The sequence below is a fragment of the Ascaphus truei genome, chromosome 2, assembly GCF_040206685.1.
Source record: "Ascaphus truei isolate aAscTru1 chromosome 2, aAscTru1.hap1, whole genome shotgun sequence".
Taxonomy (NCBI): domain Eukaryota; kingdom Metazoa; phylum Chordata; class Amphibia; order Anura; family Ascaphidae; genus Ascaphus; species Ascaphus truei.
In genome coordinates this window covers 444,040,119-444,064,594 of record NC_134484.1, presented here as the reverse complement: position 1 = coordinate 444,064,594, position 24,476 = coordinate 444,040,119, and the positions used below count along the sequence as shown (strand labels likewise).

Sequence of the window (24,476 nt, the reverse complement as noted above, 5' to 3'; positions counted from 1 at the left end):
CACCAAAAGAAATTCACTTAAATGCACACTTTCCAAAATTTAAAATCTAACCTTTAATAATCAATCCAATTAAAACACCCCCATGAAGGGGGCTGACATCATCAAAATTTTGTCCCTGACGAAGCTGCGTAGGGAAACGCGCGTTGGACGCGTGTTTGATGATTTCAGCCCCCTTCATGGGGGTGTTTTAATACAGCACTAGGCAGCCATTCATTAGATCAGCCAACTATATATATATATAGGGTAGTGGCCAGGCAGGACTTGCAGTACTAGTCTAGGTTCTGCTTATGACTTTGAGCCAACCACCCTTATGAAGGTTATTATTCATTAGGCTGATCAATGTGGTAGTGGGCTTTCTTGCTCACTCAGGCTGATAAGCATCCGTGCAGTCTTTTACTTTCCAGTATTGAGCACATATATTAAGACTGTTTGGTTGCACTAGATATTTATTTAATCTATTTTTATATGTTTTCACATTTATATATTGGTAATATATGTTTTAAGGATTGATTATTAAAGGTTAGATTTTAAATTTTGGTAAGTGTGCATTTAAGTGAATTTCTTTTGGTGTACAAACCATTGTACCCCTCGTTTTTTCTGAACATACAGTAATATTTACAGTTGCTATATATATATATATATGACAGAGCGCACACTTCATAGTGCATAAATGTATAAATATGGCAATTTTATTAAAAAACGGGACAGCAAATGCCCACTCACATTTGAGAAGAAAAAAAACGAGCATATAATGAGATTCAGGTTCCCGGAACGGCTAGTGAGACTCCAATGAAGGCACTTGAAGCAGCGGTGTCTGTAGTCACTCCTTGGAGCGAGGGGAACCATTGACCCAGGAACAGTGACGGACCCACGATCAACACCGCTGGCCTCCAATTCAGCCAAGATGCAACAGCACCAGGTCCCCAAAGTGCAAATTCCTCAGTTAAATGCTCCGGTAAAGCTCCAGCAGTATGCAAGACACTTTGATGCCACTCCGACAGCTAAGGAGAACGCTGACCCGCTCGTACCCGGCGGGGACTCCTGCATGTTCCAGCATAACATGTCAAGGTGGTGTGATGACCCAACGACGCCATCTTGACGCGCTACGCTGGAACGTGCTGGAGTCCCAGCTGAGGACTTGGTCGGACTGGTGCTGTAGCATCTTGGCTGAATTGGAGGCCAGCGGTGTCGATCGTAGGTCCGTCGCTGTTCCTGGGTCCATGGTTCCCCTCGCTCCGAGGAAGTGATTACAGACTCCGTTGCTTCAAGTGCCTTCATTGGAGTCTCACTAGCCGGTTCTGGTAACCCGGATCTCTCTATATGCTTGTATTTTTCTTATCAAATGTGAGTGTGCATTTCTCATCCTGTTTTTAATAAAATTGCTATGTTCATACATTAATTCACAATGAAGTGTGAGTTCTGTCTTTTTGTTTTTTAGGTTTCCAATTAAATGTGGTTCTCCATAACAAGAGTTGCCTCCCTTGCTGGTCGCATTACTTCCATAGGAGTAGACTCCCTCTACTCCTTTATCTGGTTTGGATATTTTTCCTGACATTATTTGCAAGTTTCATGGACTTTTCGATTGAACTATTATAGAGACTTTGTTTCACTAGTTTATGTAATAAGCACTTGGTATAAGTATCACATTATAGTGTTATGCACATTCTTATTTTTCTACCAATATTGGTTTAGAGCGCTGGTTCCTCTCTTGTCTGTCACATATACATATATATACATATAGAGGAACAAGGAGGGGAAACTAGAAGTGGCGCCTAATGATGACTAAACTGACCAAATATGTATAATATATGCTGTAAAGGGCTAGTGAACCATATACAGTGTAGGAGTATATAACACAATAAAAAAGTGTATCAACTAGAAGATACTAATAAAAAATATATATGAAAAAATATATATAAAAAATACAGTAAAAACATAAAAAATAATAAAAAATAGAAGATACAAAAACCAGTCCCAAAACACTGTCCTCCAGAGTCTTTGCACTCCCGTGAAGATATCTAAAGGAGAAAAAAACAAGAAACAGGCGCACTCATAGTGTAGTAAGGTTAACAATTTTATATGGGACTGGATAAAATATGAACTGTACACTCACAAACGGTGAATGGTTAATCGCATGTATGAGATAAATTCTCAGTCGCCAACAATTGAAGCAGGAACTCGACTGCAACTCCGGGTAGGAAGCCGTTTCTTCGCTGTATAGGAGGAACCCGTTGTGGTAGATGTTCCGTGTATCGAGCACAGGAACCAGACACCTCCTTGCTGTTCAAGTGTTTCTCTCACCATAGCGAGCTTCTGGGTTAGCCTCGTCACTCACAGTGCATTGAGTACATGGATGATTTCCGGGTCAGCCTCGTCACTAACAGCACATCGAGCGCTGTACTGGCAGTGAAACCCGATAATACAGGGATAGTTTCTACGTTCTTTAAGAGTGAAAGTCCAATACAATAAAATGAAATACTTCAATTTACCTGTCATTCTGACCCTAGCACAATTAACTTTTTTGACCTGAATATTAGCGCTATAGATAACTGTATACACACCCAAACATATTTTAAATCAGTGCAGGCCAACAATTATGTGTTGGCCAATAGCCAGCACAACCCTCAGTGGTTGCGCAATATTCCTAAGGGCCAGTTCGTTCGCCTGAGACGCAACTGCTCAAGTGATGAGGTATTTGCGTCTCAGGCAAACTAACTTAAAAAGAAATTCTTGAGTAGACATTACCCTGAGGAGTTGCTCTCTCGGACCTTGTTACAAGTACAGGATACCGAGAGAGTTGGGCTTCTTGAGTATAAAAAAGATACGGTTGACCCTAACTCTAAAAATACTGTGTCTTTCATCACGCAGTACACTGGCGACACACTTTATTCGAGCTTGGCTAGTCCCACGAATTCAGGTATACCCGGGTGTATTGAGGTTTGTGACTGTTTTCTGCCCGAGTGCATTGAGTTATTTTCCAAGCAGGGATTGAAGCATTTTATTCCCGCTGGCTGCAATACTGCACAGTATATATATATATACTGCATTACAATTCATGAATTTATGCCATCTGGTAGACACGCGAAGCATTGCAGCCTATTAAATCCTAATCATTATCATTTAACAGATCAGCCGCCCATCAGCCAGGCATGAACCCAGGCTGGGAAGGCAAATGCAACGGGGCTTGTCAGAGGTGAGGAGTGGCGCATTCCAGGTATCTGCCAGGTACATACCGGGTATTTGCTCGAATAAAGTGTGTCGGTGCAGTATAATTCCATGGCACCCGATATTAGGCGGGTTTTGTATAAACACTGGACTATCCTTTCGAGAGACCCAGCTCTGGCCCAAATTCTTCCTCCTAAACCCTCAATTATTTAAAAAAAAAAAAACCCTCGAATTTACAATCTAGGCTTGCCCCTAGTTGCCCCAATTTAAATAAGACTTCGGGTGTGGAATCTTGTCAAAAAGGTTTTTTTTATCTGTGCACACTTCACAGCCTATAAATATAGTTACAATCAAGTTACTTTTAACTCTAATGTTACTGGTCGGGTACACTGGCGACACACTTTATTCGAGCTCGGCTAGTCCCACGAATTCGGGTATACCCGGGTGTATTGAGGTTTGTGACTGTTTTCTGCCCGAGTGCATTGGGTTATTTTCCAGGCAGGGATTGAAGCATTTTATTCCCGCTGGCTGCAATACTGCACAGTATATATATATATACTGCATTACAATTCATGAATTTATGCCATCTGGTAGACACGCGAAGCATTGCAGCCTATTAAATCCTAATCATTATCATTTAACAGATCAGCCGCCCATCAGCCAGGCATGAACCCAGGCTGGGAAGGCAAACACAACGGGGCTTGTCAGAGGTGAGAAGCGGCGCATTCCAGGTATCTGCCAGGTACATACTGGGTATTTGCTCGAATAAAGTGTGTCGGTGCAGTATATAATATTCGTTCTCATATCGACTGTCACTCTGTGTTTGTTATTTACCTACTACAGTGCCCGTGCGGCCTACGATACGTTGGTCGCACGGGGAGGGCTTACCAGAGACGCATTTACGAACATGTGTACAATATAAGGAAGGGGCTGACAACACATAGTGTGTCTCACCACTTCCTTATTCACCATCAGCAAAATCCAAAAGGTCTTAAGTAAGTATCAAGCAATTGAAGTGTATCCAGGGAACTGGAGAGGCGGAGATAAAATAAACGGTATTAGCAAACGTGAGTCATATTGGATATATGAACTTAAAACCTTATCTCCCAATGGTCTTAACATCGAATTCGACCTCTCAGCCTTTTTGGTTAAATAAATTATTAATAAGTTACTGTATGCTATGTGTTTCACACACTAACATCTGATTTTTTCTTTTCTTTGCTGGTACTGGCAGTTTCAGTACTCTGAGTATCTTGAGTATTTTGTGCCACGTCATATGCAAAAGAGCTTTTTGACACATGTACTTTGAGCACTCTGCCTTTAAGAAAGGATTTGTTGAGCCCTGATTGGTCCTATGAAGTCTCTAGCTTATTTGTTCTTTAGTGTTTTGTTATTTTTTATGTATGTTTCACTATTTATTATCTTGATGTTGTCTGTATATCACTGTTAAGATTGTCTTGGTTTATTCTTACAAATTATGTCATTATTTCAGCTAATGTTTTTATTTGGTGTTAGTGTATATATATGCCAGCACTTCCTATTCCCATCATGCCCCTGACGAAGTGTCACGAAACGCGTAGGGTTGTTCTTTGTCTTGGCTTTGACTTGGAATATCCTGCCCTGTCTGTGTACTGCTGTTTCCGGACTGCACTTCAGCTCTCAGAGCCTCACTGTTCCTTCGAGCGCTTCCCCTGCCCTCGTGCTGTGGTGTGACGTCACTGACACACCGCGCGACCTGTGGGCTTGTGCTCCTGGTGTCGGCGACTCCCCTGATAGCGTGTAGACCTGATCCCTCCTCGAGGTACCTCTCACCCAGCTGGAAGGTGTGCGTGAGTGTCTACAGTGGTCGCCCTTGAAGTGTGGACTCTTAGAAGCTGTGCTGCTGTGCTCCATCTTTGCAGAAGTTCCGGTCTGGATTCAAAGACAGTTCCTTTATGGGTCTTAATTTTGCAGCTTTGCTGTAAGTAGGATTTTAATTTTACACCTACCGGATGTTTCAACTTATTAGTGTCTTTAGCCCTTCATTCATATGTTTGTTGTTTTATAAATATTTTATTTAATTGCATTAAATTTGTGATTATCCCTTTGCCAATCTTTGCAGTGTTTGTTTGTTTATATTGGTTTTTGTTTGTTGCACTATGATCTTTTTGTTTTGTCTTTTATGTCTGTTTGTTTGTCCATGAGACTTCACTGAAGATTCCCCTCAGGACTCCACTCCTTATACCCTTGGACTTTATTTGGTCAGTTATATCTTTTCCATTTGGAGGCGCCGGCTTCTCTGTTTTTTCTATTCCGCAAGACACCTTACAGTACCCAAGGACACCTTGCAGATCGTTCAAATAAGTATGCTTCAAAAATATGGGACTAAGCCTCCATTTTACTGCAGGGGTATTTTATTATCATTAATTACATATACAGTATCATATAAATTATTTGAATGCCGACTTGATCCATGTCTCCTAATAATGGTTTTTCCAATATTTTCTTAAAAGGCTTTAGGATTTATAAAGTTCTTGACTCTAAAATTATGAATGCAGATTTCTCTAGGAGGAACTGTTGTAATGCAGATGATATTGGTATTTTGATAGTACACACCAGGTAAAATGAATGGATACTGTAGCTTCATTAATAATGAATACTGCTGAATTATGTATACATTTTAAAAAGACATTAGAGATTCTTTACTACCCTTATATTGAATGTGTATGAGCTTTGTTTGTTAAAGCATCCATTAAGACTAAAGGAACCTTTCACATAAAAAATGGTCAATGTATGCAAAATTCTTCTTTTTGTTGACTACTTTAATCTTCTTTGTATAAGATTCGTGACTGTGTCAGACATGATGATCTAAGAAGGTATCAAGCTGCACTGCTGTGACAATACATATCTGTAGTTGTTTTCAAATTATTATCACATGATGTAATATACCACCCTATACAATTTACATTTTGATTGCACGTTATACATTGGGCCCTATATATTCCATCATTTGTTTTCCAAAAGCTGCTCACTATTTTTAATAGTGTGTCCCCACCATGGTTTGGGATGTTACCTGTTAAAATGCATTGCAATGACCAAAAATGAGACATTTAGAAATGCAAGTATTCACTATGCAGTGCTTGCTACCGGAGGGGCTTGTATTTTAAGCCTTCTTGAAAATACCTACTATAACCTGGAGCTTGAGTCTAACTTAGCAAGTTATATTGCATGCACTATACGCATTTTTATACCATTGATCATGTTGAAATTAGTTTGTAGAATTTAAACATACAGTATTCAATACACACACACATCGATAGCTAAATGACATTTAAATTCATATTAGCGTACATCAAACATGTTTCATAAGACATTTATGTAAAAAAGAGAAAATTATGTCAAACTCAATAAAGTAATAAAGTAATAGAAAAATAGCTGAGTTCATGCAAAAAAATACTGTGTTCGGGAGCAAAAATGTTAAGTTAAAAGGTCATTTTCATACATACTGTATCTAAATTGAAAGGTGGGGTATAACAAATGTAACACACACTGCAAGATGGTTCCTGCCCTAAGGAACTTACACCTAGATCATCAATGCTGAAGGAGCGGCTCAGTGAGTAAAGGCAGACTCTAGCACTGAGTTTGAAGCAGGGGAACCTGGTTCAATTCCTTGCGACCTTGGGCAAGTCACTTTATCTACCTGTGCGCTACGGCTATACAAGAACAAACAAACAATTAATATTATTAAGCTCCATTATGGGTTAATGCACCTAAACAGGCAGATCAAAGGGAGCTAACGCCCATTCATTCAAGTTAACCCATAAAGGAGGTTGATTAATCTGGAGGTTAGCATCTCTGAGGTGGGTCAAGGAACAAGGAATGACAGACACAAAGTGAATCAAGGTTAGGTTTGCAAACGCTAATTAAGTGGTGCAGGTTTATGGAAGAGAGGTTTGTCAAGAGTGTTAATCGCAGCAGGGAATCCAGGATAATTACCTTCATGATTCGTCTGTGAAATAATTATTAAAAATGTTATAACAAAATACACAAATCAAAATCACTAAGAAGGTTTGCATGGCTTTGGCAACAGTTTATTGAATGCTGGAAAACTCCTTGAGAAAACTAAGATTCTTGCCCACAGGACAGATATCCAAAGGTCTTGAATCATGGATAAAGCACAGAAAATACAATCCATCATTCATGAATTAAAAGAAACATTGTGAGAATTTACATTGTATAAGGACATTTACTTATATTCCCAGTCTAATAACTGAAGTTTGTTGCTGGACTCTGGCAGCAATGGGATTACTGACCTTTGCTTTGTCAAGAGAGGATAGTTTTAACGCTACATGCAAGATAGTGGATTGTATATTAATAATTAGCTTTTACTAGCTAATTTGGCTTTAAAGACTTCATTTACAGACGAGACAACGAGTATTCTAATGCTTGCCTTAAACTAGCCCGGTTACATGCTGGGTGTAACCTGGCTAGTTTAAGGCAAGTTTAAGGCATTTCTGCATTGACTAATGACCCATCAGATTAACACCGCAGGGGTCCCTGGCAGTCCCAGTCAGTTTGAATGGGACTGCCAGGGACCCCCGCTGTTAATATGAGGGGCCATTAGTCAATGCAGAAGTGCCTTAAACTAGACCCAGTATGTACCTGGGTCTTTTTGGCGATTGCCACTGGTTTGTGTTAGAATAACTGTCGGCCCTACAAAAAGTAGCCCATGATTGCCCATTCTGAGAAGGATCTCAGAGGTTACTATAGCAACCCACTGACTAAATGTACAGAGGTAGGGAGTGCAACATTGAGTCTATGACATAGGCACTGTGTTTTCAAAGCAAATATACATGCAGCTGAAATTAGGAACGGACAAGCAGAAGCTGCAAGGGGGAGTCAAACAGAAATATGTTTCTTGTTCCAGGACAGTGTACGTTTTATTACATTCACACCAGGAAATTTGTGCACCCAGTTTGCCTCTATAGTAAAGGTAACTATGATCCTGGATTTAGCCAGATTTTAATTGCACTACGTACATAAGCTCATGCTTTATTTAACCCTTTCAGGGCTTTCACACACTCTTTTCACCAGTCCAAGGGACAACTATTACATATATATATATATATATATATATATATATATATATATACTGTACATACTGTACATACTGTACATACTGTATAGTGTATGTTCCAGCATTATGGGTATGCCTTGACGTGGCATGCAGGCTTCAAATGCTTTGGCGAAAGGGTTTAACAAAATACCCTTTTTCATGAGATTATTATTTTTTCTTAGCCTAATTGGTAGGAGCGCAGGAATCGTTCTTTTTGTTGATCTATATGTAAGGCCTATCTTTTTACCTGCAGCAAACTTCTATAGGGAGGAGCACGGTATTCTGTACAGTTTCCCACAAATATCAAGATCATAGTTGAATTTGTTTTGTGTCAAAATGTTACTGTTAAAATGTAGTAAACCCATCATAAAATATGCGTTGTTATGTAAGAAGACTTCATATATGTGATGCGTAATTAGACACATTGTTTCATATTGACTTCCTAATTGATACAATTAGTTGTAACAAAATTCTGTATATGTATTTATAGTTAGTATTAGTAAATATACATATATTTATATAGCCCCACGGTGCTGTGTCAAATACATTTTTGGTAGTGACTTTCTTCATTCTGCACTAACATTACTAACAGTCATTTTTACTTTACACCAAGTAGAACTTGGTGGGTGATTTTCATGCACTTTATATTTTTTTGGGACGCACAGAAACATTTGTTTTAAGTATATACCATTTATATCTATACACCCAGCATATAGTCAATTTCTGCGCACCAAAAATATGAAATGTGGATGTTTCAGATAATTAGATAAGAACACACGAGTGCAATTTTCAATGAGATTTCTATGCAATAATTTTGCACCCAAGAAGTTTGCGTCCCTTAGTTCATATCCGAAGCCCCTTAGTGTTTTGGGGAATGGGGCAGAAAGACTTGGTGAAGAAGATAATTGGTGTAATGTTATAATGAGATGTAATACAAGTTGCACCTGTAAGTGGTACAGTCTTCCTTCCTCTTTGTGTTAAATACACCCCTCTGGTCTGAGGCAGCATTAACCTCTGCTCCCAATAGGTCTGTGCCAAATGTAGGAAACAAGTTTAAACCTCCCTGCCCGGCTTCTAGGGAGATTATATCAGGGTGGAGTATTTGGCTACTCAGCATAGATTACCTTGACTCAGGGTGCTGTATTCAGGCGGCTGGGCGATGAGGTAGCAAGGGTGAAAATAATGGGCACCAGGAACTTTTGAACTACAACATCAGTCTTTATTCATGTCCACAGGCACAGGGACACACCACACACATGACAACGTTGAACTATTTTCTCGTGGTTATTCATGAATAGTGTGCTTCCTTAAGTGCCCACTCTTAACACTCACAGGGAGGTATATCTGCCTAGTTGCTTTACTGGTATTGGACCCAGCCCCCCTTGTCTTTCAGAGTAACTTCTGTTATACCCCAGTTAAGATAGGCTCTCACTGGGATCCTGTCCGTTTCTATCCAGGTGAAGATAATACCTTTGTCCTGTCTGGGAACTGCCACATCCATAGAGTTTGAACCAAATAGTGTGGTGGATCTGCCTGTAGAGCCGATCCTCCGACACCCTGGAACCCTCTTTCTGAGGCCCTCTGTTGCGTGTCACTTTCCTCTCTCTGGGACCTGCTGGATTCCACTAGCCATCTTCTGGGATCCTAAATGAAAGGGCACTGTCGCAATCTACAACATGATTAAACAGGGGGGCCTAGTCTGTTCTATTATAGTACTTTATGAATACATTACTATATACTCTCTCCGAGGCTCCTCTCCTCTTGTCCTCCCGGAACCTGACCCTCCAGAACTTCCTCCTTTCCTAAATACTCTATTGTGACATCAGGATCCCTATAGCAACACTGGGTGGGTCCCAGCATACACTAAACTGCTAGTAACCACTTAGGAGGAGGGTTATACAAGATTAACAAGCTTCATAGTATGTCGCTGGCGTAAAGTGACACAGATGAAAAATGCAGCTCTATTGTTTTGGAGCAGATTGGTCCTCTAGATACATATCCCACTATAATGGCTTTCTTTATATAGAGTGTTGTGTGGGTACCAGCCGGTTGTCAGTTTGTTGTTTCCAATGTGACTTGTATAGTATGTGCTGCACCAAATCTAAATGATAAAATCACCTTTTGTGAACATGCCTAAAGGCAGCTGCTGCTGCTGCTGCTCAGTACAAATGTACTTTGTAAGACTTTTTAAGCAGCCTTTATTAGATGGGTTGAACACAGTTTATATTGTCACTCAGCATGCATTTTCACGGATAGTTAGCAGGCATTGGCATTAGTGTTTAGTAGATTTGATTGCTTTTGTTTTCCACTGAATAGGTTCCAGCTTGCATGTTTCTAAAAGCTGTTATATAAGGCAGAAGTAATCAGAATTAATCAGTTATGCCATTTACCATTTTTTAAAGATCTATAGAAGCTTAACATTTGGGGGCTTTTACAAGCTGAAATGTTGAGCCACTTTATGATTTGCGTTACACTGACCTGTACCCAAATATAATTTATAAAATGTCTTTGCCCTTAGCATAATTTCTCAGTGGTTACAAAATTGGACATATTTGATTTATGGCATTAGGCAAGTAATGACCTGTTCGTTCGGTGCTCTGTCAATGTCTGGTACTCTGCCCAAAATATAGTACATGCTTTAGTAGCATCTTTCAGATATGCTATGTTGATTAATAAGGCGTGATTTTGAATTTAAAATTATAACAAAGGTTTCATAAGAGGTCTGTTAGATGCAAAGCGGTAATGAATATTTTCTTGTGTTAGAAGTCACTCATCTCTTTCATTGATAATTCAGCTCTGACTTGCAATGTAAGAGAAAAAAAATTGGTTTTAGATTTATTTTGACTAATGCATTTTGAGATATTCCCCAAAGTGAATATTAATTTTATTTGTAGTCCCTGCACCTATAAATACACCATGCAATCTGACAATAAAAATACAATAGAGAATTTGGTCATTATTTCATATTTCACAGATTCAAATTATTTTTATCGATCCAATATGAGCTTCAGAGACAAGTTCATTCTTCATAAGCCCTTATAATGTGGATTAAATGAACCATTATTTGAATTAGCATTATTACATATCTTATGTGCTACTAATGTAGAAGTTGTACTATTTCCTGAAATATATTTTTGTACTGTATATATGCAGTAAACCTGTTTACATAAATAGTTTAGATTTTTAATTGTACAATTAAAAGAAGAGTTGAGAGTATGTCAGACAAGTTCATACTATCAGAATTATAACTGGTACACTGGAGACATTCAATTCAATGGACATGATGGTCTGGATCACGGGAAGTCTTCGACTGGGCCACTGAGACCTATTGGAAGCACTGGAGAACTGGAGTTGACTACCCCTGGTCTGGATGGATAGTGCAAAATCCCTACATGGTGAGAAAGCCAAACTTTGCTTGGATGTAAAGTCTAACTACATTCACTATTCTAATCAATAAGGATACCCAATGAAAACCCTAAACAACTCAGTAACTGAAGCATATCAACGGTCAAAGTCCTACCTCTATACCTATCGCAGTGATTATCACAGCAATCCCCAAAGAGCTCTAAGCTACAGTACGCCCGGTTAATCAGAGTAGTCCAAGTTTAGTCAGAAGGCTACCAACAGACCAAGCTTTCAGGATATATCTAAACACATTTCCCTAGTGATAATAATTAAAGCTAGGTTTATTATTTGGGAATTAAAGAAATCTTGAACACATGGCCAGGTGGTTAAGCCTTGAGGGCTGAATTTGGACCACTCTGTGCTGGTCAACTAGTGAGATATGAGAAGAGCCTAGCTGGATTCTCATGAAATTGTTGACCTGGATTTAGTTGGCAGGTATGATGTGTTTAAGGATGTGGAGGACTGTGTTGTGTGCTACCTTAATAACATGTGTGGACAGGAGCGGAACATGGAAGGATTTGCCGCAAAGTTTATAAAAATATTATTTAAAAAAAAACAGTTGGCTGGCACTAACTTTTTGTATCACCAGCCTCGCTATCCTCGACAAACACTGCGGTATGCGGTTTCTGACTAACTTCTGGGTTCATGGATCCTGGCCCTGCCCAGTGGCACCTGCCTCTTATGTCCTAGTCCTGGCAATGCCCCATACTAGAACTTACTAGTGTCCTACAGAAAGGGGCCCTACACTAGGGGAGGGAGATTAACCCTTTAGGTTCACAACTGGTGACTAAATCTTAAGAAATGTAGTAGTTGCTGCTTAATCCAGTGTAGCTGTAATGTTGTGAGATGTTTGCCACTTTCTAAGCATTTTGTAATTATGTTTTGTCATGCTGTATCAGTACCATGTAATGATCAATAGCGCCTGTCCTCAAGCAGCTGTGAGCAAGCTGCATTTTGCATTTCTGTTGAATACCAGGTGCTATATTATAGGTAGTATCCCTCATACAGTATTAATAATATATCCAACCTAGTATAGAAACAGAAGTATATAATGGTTGTTATCCATCCTATTTGATTTTCCTTTATACTGTATATATCTCCTATTTTATCGCTTGAAACCACACATTATTTATTTGTACTCTTAAGATTTTATGTATTTATTTTTCAATCGGCTCAATGTCAAAGAAGGTCGCCCTTTTGTCTTTCAGAGGAGCGCACCTATGGCAGCGAAACAGTCAAAATATATTCTACATGGAGTAGTAACTTTCTGATTCAATGTGCAATTCCAGTAGCCAAACACATCTTTTAGCAATGTAATTGGCTTCCTTTAACTAATCTAACCCTGCCAAAAGCAGACATTTATCTTCTTTTGTTTCCCTGGAAATTAAATACAAATTTCTTAGGGCCTCTGAATGGGGGAGTGTTTGTCAATAAAGTGTTTTCTTTAGCCTTACAATTAAAAGATAAGGGGAGGGGAAATAGAACAGAGCTGTGGCAGTGTAAACTCGTCTTGGACATACACACAAGGGAGTAGCCCTTTTTGGCACAAATTGTCATGATACACCTAAAAAATCCACCAAGGATATAAACTCGGGGTGCAAGGTCACCTGGCCATTTATATACTGCATTTGTTTTACAATTTCTTTTGAAAAAGTTGACATTGCTCAAAAATGATCAAAATGTCTCCAATTTTGCCATGTTTGCCCGAATTTTACTAAAACTGGCGACATTGTGCTCATTTTTCAGCAATGTCAACTTTGGTTAAAATTTTGCAAAAACGTCAAATTTTAGGAAAAACTGTAAAAAAAAATAAATAAATGTGTGCAGCACTTTTGAAGACATTTGCACGGCTCTGGTTATCAACTGACTTTATAAAATAATTATTAAATACTTCTAGGTGTCATTTTGTAAAAAAAAAAAAAAAAAAAAAAGAGAAGGCATCAATTACCCAGATGCAAACCCTTAAACAACTCACTGCCATATTCTATATAACCTGAATCCACCGATTAGTCTTCCCCTGAACATTTTCTGCCCATTTCAGTTCATTTTATATAAAATAAAAATATGAAAAAAATATCTGCCATAAAATCACATAAATGGCAATTGAAAAATGCAAAAAACAAATTAACAAAAAAGTAACTGATCTAACTCCCGGGAAAAAAAAATCCACACAAAAACCAGAAAAAAAAAGGCACATTTCAAATTCCATACTACATACAGTATCACACAAAAAGCAGATTCATAGTTGTAGAACAGGCCTGCACAACTCGTAAAGCGAGAAGGGCCGAACTGCTCCAAGGAAAAAAAAATTGAGCCGCACGGGTAAAATCATCATCATCATCTCTCCTCCAGCACCTCTCATCATCATCATCCTCATATATCTCCCCCAGCACCCCTCATCATCATCCTCATATCTCCCCCAGGACCCCTAACTATCAACCTTTGCGATACTCCACATCTGTCTCTCATACCCCCATCTCTCCCCCTCACCCACACACATAATACTCCCCCTCCACATGAAACACACAATACCCCCCTGCACACAACACACATCCCACCACCCCTGCACCTCACATCCTTCTCCCCCGTGCACCTCACATCCTTCTCCCCCCGTGCTCCTCAAATCATTCTCCTCCCTGCACCTCAAATCATTCTCCCCCCCTGCACCTCACATCATTCTCCCCCCCCTGCACCTCACATCAGTCTCCCCCCTGCACCTCACATCATTCTCCCCCCTTGCACCTCCAGTCACCCTGGGGAGGGGGAGAGCAGAAAGCCGCCGCGGACCGCCGCGTGTTGTGCAGGCCTGTTGTAGAAGAATGGTGACCATTGAGTAATGGTTTAAGTGTCCTTCCCACCTTCCCACCTACTTCCAGGAGATCTGCTGATATACAGTACCTTGCTAAGAGATATGAATTCTGGAATCAGGTAGTCAGTCCTCTTCCATGAGATCTAAAGATAGAAAGAGCAGGATTTCAGCTCCAAGAAGTAGTTAACAAATGATGAAATTACGCGTTGTCTTGAACTGGGATTATTTTGTTGTGATGGGCGAGCTTATATGGTCAAAATATGTAACTAAACCCCCCAATTTTACAGAACTGCTATAAATTGTTTGCGATGGCTTTTCAATCCTAAATAAAATTGTAAGTATTCTTTATACAGTATGAAGCGTGCTTACCTGTCCACATGGTACTGGATCAGCTATTTTAGCTGCTTTATTATTCATTTGGAGCATTTTATTTTTTTAGCTCCATTTACTATTTTGACAATATTTGACCAAGTAAACTGTCTTTGGAGTAAATAGAATAAAGGGTGAAGGGAGACGTTAGCGAAGTCAGCTCTTTCAATGGACTTGGCCATTTGGGTGAAAATCCATTGACATTTTTTTCTGAACTGCTTTGGGCATCTCGTCACCACGTATAAAATTAAGGGAAAGGGACTTTAGGAGTTATTCTTATGTATTTTATTTTTTTTGCAATAAAACTACCAAAGCTGCCTTTTGGGTTAATATAGAATATGGGCTGTAGTCCTCTGACGGATTGTTCCATTAAGACAATGGATCATGAGGCTTATTGAATAATGTTTGAGATACAGAGATAATTTACTGTTACCTTGGATTTATAACTTTGCGCCTCAAACAGTGAAATTGATCTGCACTTTATTTGTGGGTTGTACTGACGTTGTGTACAACCCAGCAAGCACTGGTAGTGGTTAATGAAAATGCAATGTAATGCAAAGACAATTTCATTATGTTTTCATATCGGCGCAATATTTCTCTACTTTTCCCATTATTAGCTGAATCACGTTAATGTGAGATTTGTTATAGTATTAAATCACTATATTATAGTTTTATACATGCATTTATGATACATGAATAATTCTTTCAGAATTACACCCTGTAGATTGCAGTTATCCTGCAGGTGTTCTACAGTAAATCATGAATTGCAGCTGCCTCAATGTTATCGTGGAACAAGGCACAAATTACTTCTGTTGCATAGCAAACAGGCACAATTACTGTTTGAATGTATTGGCAAACTGTGTGGCAAAAACATTACGGGAACGTTTTGCTTTAGTCAAATTAAACAGAATTTTATGTGTGTTTTTTTTTAAATTTCAAGTAAAGATGTTAAACTTAGTTTTTCTTTTTGAATTATTATGTCTGACCTCTACAGTACAGTTAATTATCAGTGAAATAATTAGTTGTTTGTACAACGATCAACCTGAAGTCTGGTCAGTGGACAGCATGAGGTTAAATTAGTGTATATAAGGAAGTCACAGACTCTGTTCACACCCCTGATGAAGTGGAAATGAGACTTTTCGCTAAACACATTGGGTAGAACTTTGGAAGGACGAATGATGAGCCTCTGGTGACTTTTCCAGCACTGTACAACTGGTGTGCAAAGGTGACAATGGTCACGGAGTGGGCAGATGGTGCAGTAGCATAGATATGCAGACCTGCCTTTCTTTGTTAGAGCCCCCTGTGTCACTCGTGCTTTCAGACTGAAATGTATTATAATACAATACTTCTGTGAGTGAGATCCCTTTTTTATTGATTTTATATTAAAGCAGCATTACACTGTATATTCCATTCTCTACTTCCTACATGCACACTTGGGATTGATCAAAATGGAACCATAACTGTACCAGGCTGGATGTAAAGATGACCTTTCTTTTAATGCTACTAACAAGCGCTAACTTTGTGAGTGAATTATTTATCTTTTACTCTTATTTAACACTAGTAGACTATATATTATTTCTCATTCTATGTTTGTTTTTTGTTCTCCTCTTAAGAGCCCATAGAATTTTGATTGTTGAGACTTAGGGCCTCATGCAGTAAGCCCCGATAAGGCTTTTTCGGCATTTTATAGCCGTTTTTTGCCCTCCTGATTCAGTAAGCCCCGATAAGTGGGAATTATCGGCAACTTTTCTTCCGAAAAAATTTTTTTCGCCACCCGGCTGCCGATAAGCCACTTATCGGGACTTTTTTTCCCCGCCTGAATTCAGTAAGCCCCGATCAGCTTTTTGGTGCTGATCGGCAGGCCAGATTGGAGATTTTATGGCCAATCCAGCCCGCCAACTAAAGTTGGCAACTTGCTGAAGGAGAAGCATCGGCAAGGGCGACACTTAGGAAAAATCAGCCCTTTTTCCTGCCTGTGATTGATGCCGGGGGTCTCCGGAGCTGATACCCGCACCGGAGCCCCCCGGCATGCATCCGAGGCAGGAAAAAGGCATTTAAAAGCCACTTCATTACCTTAGCGGCTAACCGCTAAGGCAATGAAAGGGTTAACCCACCGTGCCAGCGTTATTGTGGGTAGCGGGGATGGGTGAGGGGGGTATTTGGCCCTGGGTGTGAGTTTAGGACTTGCGGGGGGGATGCGGGGGCACTTAACCCCTTCACAACCGTAGCGGTTAATACCGCTACGGTCCTGAAGGGGTTAAGGCCTCCCGCTACCCACCCGCAAGCCCTAAACAACCACCGTTGGGGCTAATGCCCCCTTCACACACCCCCACTACCCACAATAATAAAAAAAAAACACCTCAGCCCCACAATAACGAATTAAATAAATAATTAAATAATTATATATATATATATATATATATATATACCCAACAACACCTATACCCCCCTAACATACAGTATAGTAATGGGCAGAATGACTATTATACACAAATGGATAATAGTGCAGTTGTCCATTTACAATACATACACAACAATAAAGACTTTAAATACATATAGCACTCACCCATGTCCCACTGCCACGATGAAGGCCATCCTCATCTTCATCCTGCCCATGCCCCATCCGCTTCTGCAAAACAAACACAAGAATTACAACATCCAAATTAATGTCCCCTAACCCCTTAATCACCATAGCGGTTATTAACCGCTACAGTTATTAAGGGGTTAAGCCACCATCACCCACATACCCTCCCCCACAAAGCCCCCCAACCACCCTCACCCAATACCCACAGGGGAGTCCTACCAAATACCCTTGGGCCTAATACCCCCTCCCCCAGCACATACAGTACAATAATGTGCCAAATAACTATTATCCACATAGGGATAATACATTATTTGGCCATTATTAAACACATTCAATAACGTTAAAATGTAAAGAAAATTGTACTAACCTCATCAATAAGAAGTCTCCGTCGCCAGCATCATCCTTGGGGTCCGTTGCCAACATTATAAATAGCCACAACATTTGAATATCATTAACATAACACTGAACCCCTTAATCACCTTATCGGGTACTAACCTGAAAGGTAATTAAGGGGTGAAGCCATCCTGCAATGCCTACAACAGTTATGCATAACATCCTCAGTGAAATAAAAACCAATTGCCTAACCAAATTCCATTTAATCATTCAATCTGTAGGCTCACATGCCTCATAAAACATTGCATTTACAGTGTATACATGTAGCATAACATGTAAACTGCATGTACACGCTGCAAATCAATGTTAACAATACAATAATGCCACTCAAATCGCCATACATCACAAGAAGTATATTATTTAATACAATAAACTCACCATCAATGAATTACCACACATCAATTACATCCCTAAACAATTAAAATACCATCCATACCAATTACACAATGAACTAAAGCTATCCTAACAGAGAACAACTTCAAAACATAGTCAAAAGTACACCAACAATTACAATATAATAAAGCAAGGCTTTCCATATCCTACTGTACGGCCTGGAAGCCCAAAACTTACATCTGTCTAAAAATAAAATACATTTAGCACACATCAATGCATAGCCACAATGATTAACAATACAGAATTAGAAGCTTTAACAACACTATCATTTCTTACCCTGTATATATATCTGTACACATACATACAGACATACATACAGTGGGAAGAAATGATATGCATTGTAAAAAATGAAAACATGCAAAAGCAACACAAAAAACAGTTACATTAAGTACATTTCTTTATTTAACTTACCATTACTTGCCCCCACCGACTCCCGTTGATCAGCTTACTCACGAACCAATCCACGACACCATCCACGACACCATCCAGGAACAAATCCACGAACCAAACCAGGAACCAATCCAAGAACAAGTGCAGGAACCAATCCAGGAAGCAAGCCACGAAGAAATCCAAGAAACAATCCACGACACGATCCAGGAACAGGAACCCATAAAAGAAAAAAACATAACAAATTAAACATTAAAATAATAATACATGACAATCAAGGGTTGTACTAGTTTTATTCTTAGTGAATCTGTATTACAATACCTTGTTCTGGGGTCTTCTTGACGTCCGGTGCCACGCCCTGGTCTTCAATCTTCAGGAGGAGGTCCGTCCTCCTCGGCATCTGCCTTCAAAATGAGACGACATAGGCTTTTAAAGGCCTATGACGTCACATTTGTCGTCATATGGTTCCCACGGCCCTGATTGGGCCGTGAAAACCATGTGTTTTGGCCGATGTAAAAAAATTGATGACGTCACTTAAAGGCAATGCCAGCACAGCCAATCAGAATGACTTTGCTGCTATTGCCTTTAAGAAAACGTCATGAAATGACACATGGCCGGACTCACATGGTAAGCCAGCCAATCAGAGCGTGGGAACTCCATCCCTATTCTGATTGGTTCAAGTACCATGTGAGTCCGGCCATGTGTCATTTCATGACGTTTTCTTAAAGGCAATAGCAGCAAAGTCATTCTGATTGGCTGTGCTGGCATTGCCTTTAAGTGACGTCATCAATTTTTTTACATCGGCCAAAACACATGGTTTTCACGGCCCAATCAGGGCCGTGGGAACCATATCACGACAAATGTGACGTCATAGGCCTTTAAAAGCCTATGTCGTCTCATTTTGAAGGCAGATGCCGAGGAGGACGGACCTCCTCCTGAAGATTGAAGACCAGGGCGTGGCACCGGACGTCAAGAAGACCCCGGAACAAGGTATTGTAATACAGATTCACTAAGAATAAAACTAGTACAACCCTTGATTGTCATGTTTTATTATTTTAATGTTTAATTTGTTATGTTTTTTTCTTTTATGGGTTCCTGTTCCTGGATCGTGTCGTGGATTGTTTCTTGGATTTCTTCGTGGCTTGCTTCCTGGATTGGTTCCTGCACTTGTTCTTGGATTGGTTCCTGCACTTGTTCTTGGATTGGTTCCTGGTTTGGTTCGTGGATTTGTTCCTGGATGGTGTCGTGGATGGTGTCGTGGATGGTGTCGTGGATTGGTTCGTGAGTAAGCTGATCAACGGGAGTCGGTGGGGGCAAGTAATGGTAAGTTAAATAAAGAAATGTACTTAATGTAACTGTTTTTTTTGTTGCTTTTTCATGTTTTCATTTTTTATAATGCATATCATTTCTTCCCACTGTATGTATGTCTGTATGTATGTGTACAGATATATATACAGGGTAAGAAATGATAGTGTTGTTAAAGCTTCTAATTCTGTATTGTTAATCATTGTGCCTACAGTATGCATTGATGTGTGCTAAATGTATTTTATTTTTTAGACAGATGTAAGTTTTGGGCTTCCAGGCCGTACAGTAGGATATGGAAAGCCTTGCTTTAGTATATTGTAATTGTTGGTGTACTTTTGACTATGTTTTGAAGTTGTTCTCTGTTAGGATAGCTTTAGTTCATTGTGTAATTGGTATGGATGGTATTTTAATTGTTTAGGGATGTAAGTGATGTGTGGTAATTCATTGATGGTGAGTTTATTGTATTAAATAATATACTTCTTGTGATGTATGGCGATTTGAGTGGGATTATTGTATTGTTAACATTGATTTGCAGCGTGTACATGCAGTTTACATGTTATGCTACATGTATACACTGTAAATGCAATGTTTTATGAGGCATGTGAGCCTACAGATTGAATGATTAAATGGAATTTGGTTAGGCAATTGGTTTTTATTTCACTGAGGATGTTATGCATAACTGTTGTAGGCATTGCAGGATGGCTTCACCCCTTAATTACCTTTTAGGTTAGTACCCGATAAGGTGATTAAGGGGTTCAGTGTTATGTTAATGATATTCAAATGTTGTGGCTATTTATAATGTTGGCAACGGACCCCAAGGATGATGCTGGCGACGGAGACTTCTTATTGATGAGGTTAGTTCAATTTTCTTTACATTTTAACGGTATTGAATGTGTTTAATAATGGCCAAATAATGTATTATCCCTATGTGGATAATAGTTATTTGGCACATTATTGTACTGTATGTGCTGGGGGAGGGGGTATTAGGCCCAAGGGTATTTGGTAGGACTCCCCTGTGGGTATTGGGTGAGGGTGGTTGGGGGGCTTTGTGGGGGAGGGTATGTGGGTGATGGTGGCTTAACCCCTTAATAACTGTAGCGGTTAATAACCGCTATTGTGATTAAGGGGTTAGGGGACATTAATTTGGATGTTGTAATTCTTGTGTTTGTTTTGCAGAAGCGGATGGGGCATGGGCAGGATGAAGATGAGGATGGCCTTCATCGTGGCAGTGGGACATGGGTGAGTGCTATATGTATTTAAAGTCTTTATTGTTGTGTATGTATTGTAAATGGACAACTGCACTATTATCCATTTGTGGATAATAGTCATTCTGCCCATTACTATACTGTATGTTGTGTATTGATGCTATGTTTATTGGGGGCATTTGTCCCCAATAAACATGCTACTATGCGTTAACCCCTTCATTGCCTTAGCGGCTATCCGCTATGGTAATGAAGCAGCATTAATGTATTTTAATAATATTATGCGGAAGCAGGAGGCCCCCTGAGCTGAAGCGCATTTATTTGTGGCTCAGAGACCCCCTGCCTCCCGAGTTACAGGCCCCGGTTTGGGCCATCGGTTACAGTGTGGACGCCATGTTTATTGCGGGGACGCTATAAACATGGCGGCGACACTGCCACCCGATGACACATACCGGGGCCTGTAACTCGGGAAGCAGGGGGTCCCTGCTCCACAAAGCAATGCGGTTCAGCTCAGGGGACCCCCTGCTCACTGTACAGTATAATTAAAAAGACATTCATGCTGCTTCATTACCGTTGCACATAGCCGCCAAGGTAAGGAACGAGTCTTTATTGATGTGTGTGTGTTTTATTTATACTGTACATGTGCAGAGGGTCTCCGGAGCAGAACAGCGTTGGTTTGAGGTCCGGGGACCCCCTGCCCCCCGAGATACAGGCCCCTTTATGGGGTGCCGGTATCCCTCTGGTTTGTTTACAGGTCGCGGTCACGTGATCGGGACCTTTAAACGCTGAGGGATACCGGCACCTCATAATGGGGCCTGTATCTCGGGGGGCAGGGGGTCCCCGGACCTCAAACCAACGCGGTTCAGCTCCGAAGACCCCCTGCACATGTACACTATGAATAAAAGTTGTTTTTAAATACTTTTTTTGGTGCCGAAGTTTGCGCTGAGAGAGCGGCTTGTCTCTCTCAGCTGCAAACATCTATCGGCACCAAAGGCTTATCGGGAGCCTTATCGGGAGCCAGGCTGTATCGCCACAGCTCATCGGCAGCTTTGCTTTCGCAGTGCTTCAGCAGGGATCGGAAGGATTCGGCCCTTACTGAATACTGCGAGGGCAAATCGCCCAAAAAAAACATTTTCGCAATTCGTGCCGAAAATTTTGTATCGGGGCTTACTGCATGAGGCCCTTAGGGGCCTATGCACTACGCTCTGATAAAAAAAAATCGCCAGGGTTTTTAAATCTCCATTTTTGACAGCGTATGACACGGTATACAGAAAGCCCTGAATACCAGTGATTGCAAAATTTGCAAAAAATAACGAGTATCCGGCGCCGAGATGATCGACCCTCTGAAAAGGGCTCACCCAGCGAGTTATTTCTGCTGCAGAGAGAGAGAGCCGCCTCTCCCTTCGCAAATCTCTCCCGAAATTAATGTTTTTTAATTTACATTTTATTACTAGTGCAGATCAGCAGGGGGTCTCTTGAGCAGTTGATTTCAGGTCTGGGGACCCCTTGCTTCCTGAGATACAGGCCCCGCTATGGGGTGCCGGTATCTCCTATGCGTTTGATTCCCATGGGAACCACCCGGGGACACCCGCCGGCCTCTGCGAACAATCCTATGTTAAAATGAATAAATAATGGTTTTATGTGGGGGTACAGCGGGTGGGTTGTGTATGGATGTTTATTGGGGGCAGAGTTGGTGAGTGAAAGTACAAGTACCCCCTTCACTCACCACCTCTGCCCCCAAAAAGCTGCTGTTGTCCCTTAGCCCCTTCATTGCCTTAGCGGTTAGCCGCTAAGGTAATGAAGTTGACTGTAAATGCATTTTTATTGCATGGGATTATTGCCGGGGGCCTCCGGTGCTGATATTAATGGGTATCAGCTCCAGAGTCTCCAGGCATCAATTCAATGCAGGAAAAATGCATTTTTTTTCTAAGTCCTGTCTTGCTGTCTTATCAGCAGCTTCTCACCACCATCTTGCCAACTTTTCCTGGCGAGACGGTTTTGAGAGGAAATTTAAATTCTAGAGCCGCGATTAGCCTCGATAAGTTAATCGGGGCTACTAGAATACCACAAGTTTTAAAAGCTGCAAATAAGTGGTGTTAAGTGGCTTATCGCTGCGCGTTTGGCAATTTTTTTTTCAGCAAACAAAATTGACGAAAAGCTCTCTTATCGCCGACTTATCGGAGCTTACTGGCTTATTGTAGGCTTAGTGGCAATATGGTGGCGATAAGAGACTTATCGGAGCTTAGTGCATAGGCCCCTTAGTATTTGGTTATGATTGACAAAAGCCTTGGTTTTTATTGTTTATTTAATAATCCCTAACATTTCAATTCATCTATCTTTATTGATATAGCACCATCCAGGTACATTGCGCTTCACAGCAGTAATACCGGTGACATAATAATATAACACATAATAAGCGCTTCCGACATGACAGTAACAATAGAAAAGGGAGTCCCTCCCCCAAAGAGCTTACAATCTAAGTGGTAAGAAGGGAGAACTTACAGAGACAGTAGGGGGTGTTCTGGTACTTACTATACTAAGCTGTGCTATTCTTCAAGCCACCTTTCAACGCCAGGAGACACCCTATGAGCCATTCATGTAAACAGCCTTCTGGCACCTGAAGTTGTCTTATAGAATAGCATTGATTAGTAAATATTGGGCCCACGACTTTGGCTTTCTTGGCCATAATGTTATCTAACACAGGGGCGCTCAACTCCAGTCCTCAAAACCCCCCAATAGGTCAGGTTTTCAGGATATCCCTGCTTCAGCACTGGTGGTTCAATCAGTGGCTCAGACGGCACCACCTGTGCTGAAGCTGGGATATCCTGAAAAACTGACCTGTTGGGGGGTCTTGAGCACTAGAGTTGAGCACACCTGACCTAACACAATGGCAATGCGTTCATTCTTTCTCTTACAGTATGTGCTTAATTTATCTTTTAGATCAATGCAAAATTATTGTCATGTCAGTGACAAACTCTTTGTGCAAAATGTAGGTTGGGAATTACAGCATGAACACTGTGGTAGTCATTAGTGCAGCTATCAGTCAACTAACAGCCCTGCTTTATCTCACCTTCCCAATGTCTAATTCACACTATCAGTATAATCCCCTTACAGAGCCGGGGTAAGGGTTTCATGCGCCCTAGGCAAAATGTTAAATTTGTGCCCCTTCCCCTCTCACTTACCAGGCTTGGCAGCGGGAGCGGAGTGGCACAGGAGTCAGGGAGCGGAGCGGCAGTAAAAGCCAATGTCAGCGGAGGGAAGACGTTGAGACAGTGGGCGGCAGTGGCGTGGCTGTGACAGGCGAAGAAATCTGATTGGAGCAGGAACACAGGAGATGGCAGGGGAGGTACGTGCTGTACCACCAGAAGT

At 40.7% G+C, this 24,476-nt stretch overlaps 1 protein-coding gene across 2 annotated transcripts in view; it reads left to right on the top strand.

The window, feature by feature from the left end:
* DPP6 (dipeptidyl peptidase like 6) overlaps positions 1 to 24,476 on the top strand; it is a 1,044,825-nt gene that overhangs the window by 349,142 nt on the left and 671,207 nt on the right. The gene's annotated exons all lie outside the window — the stretch shown is intronic.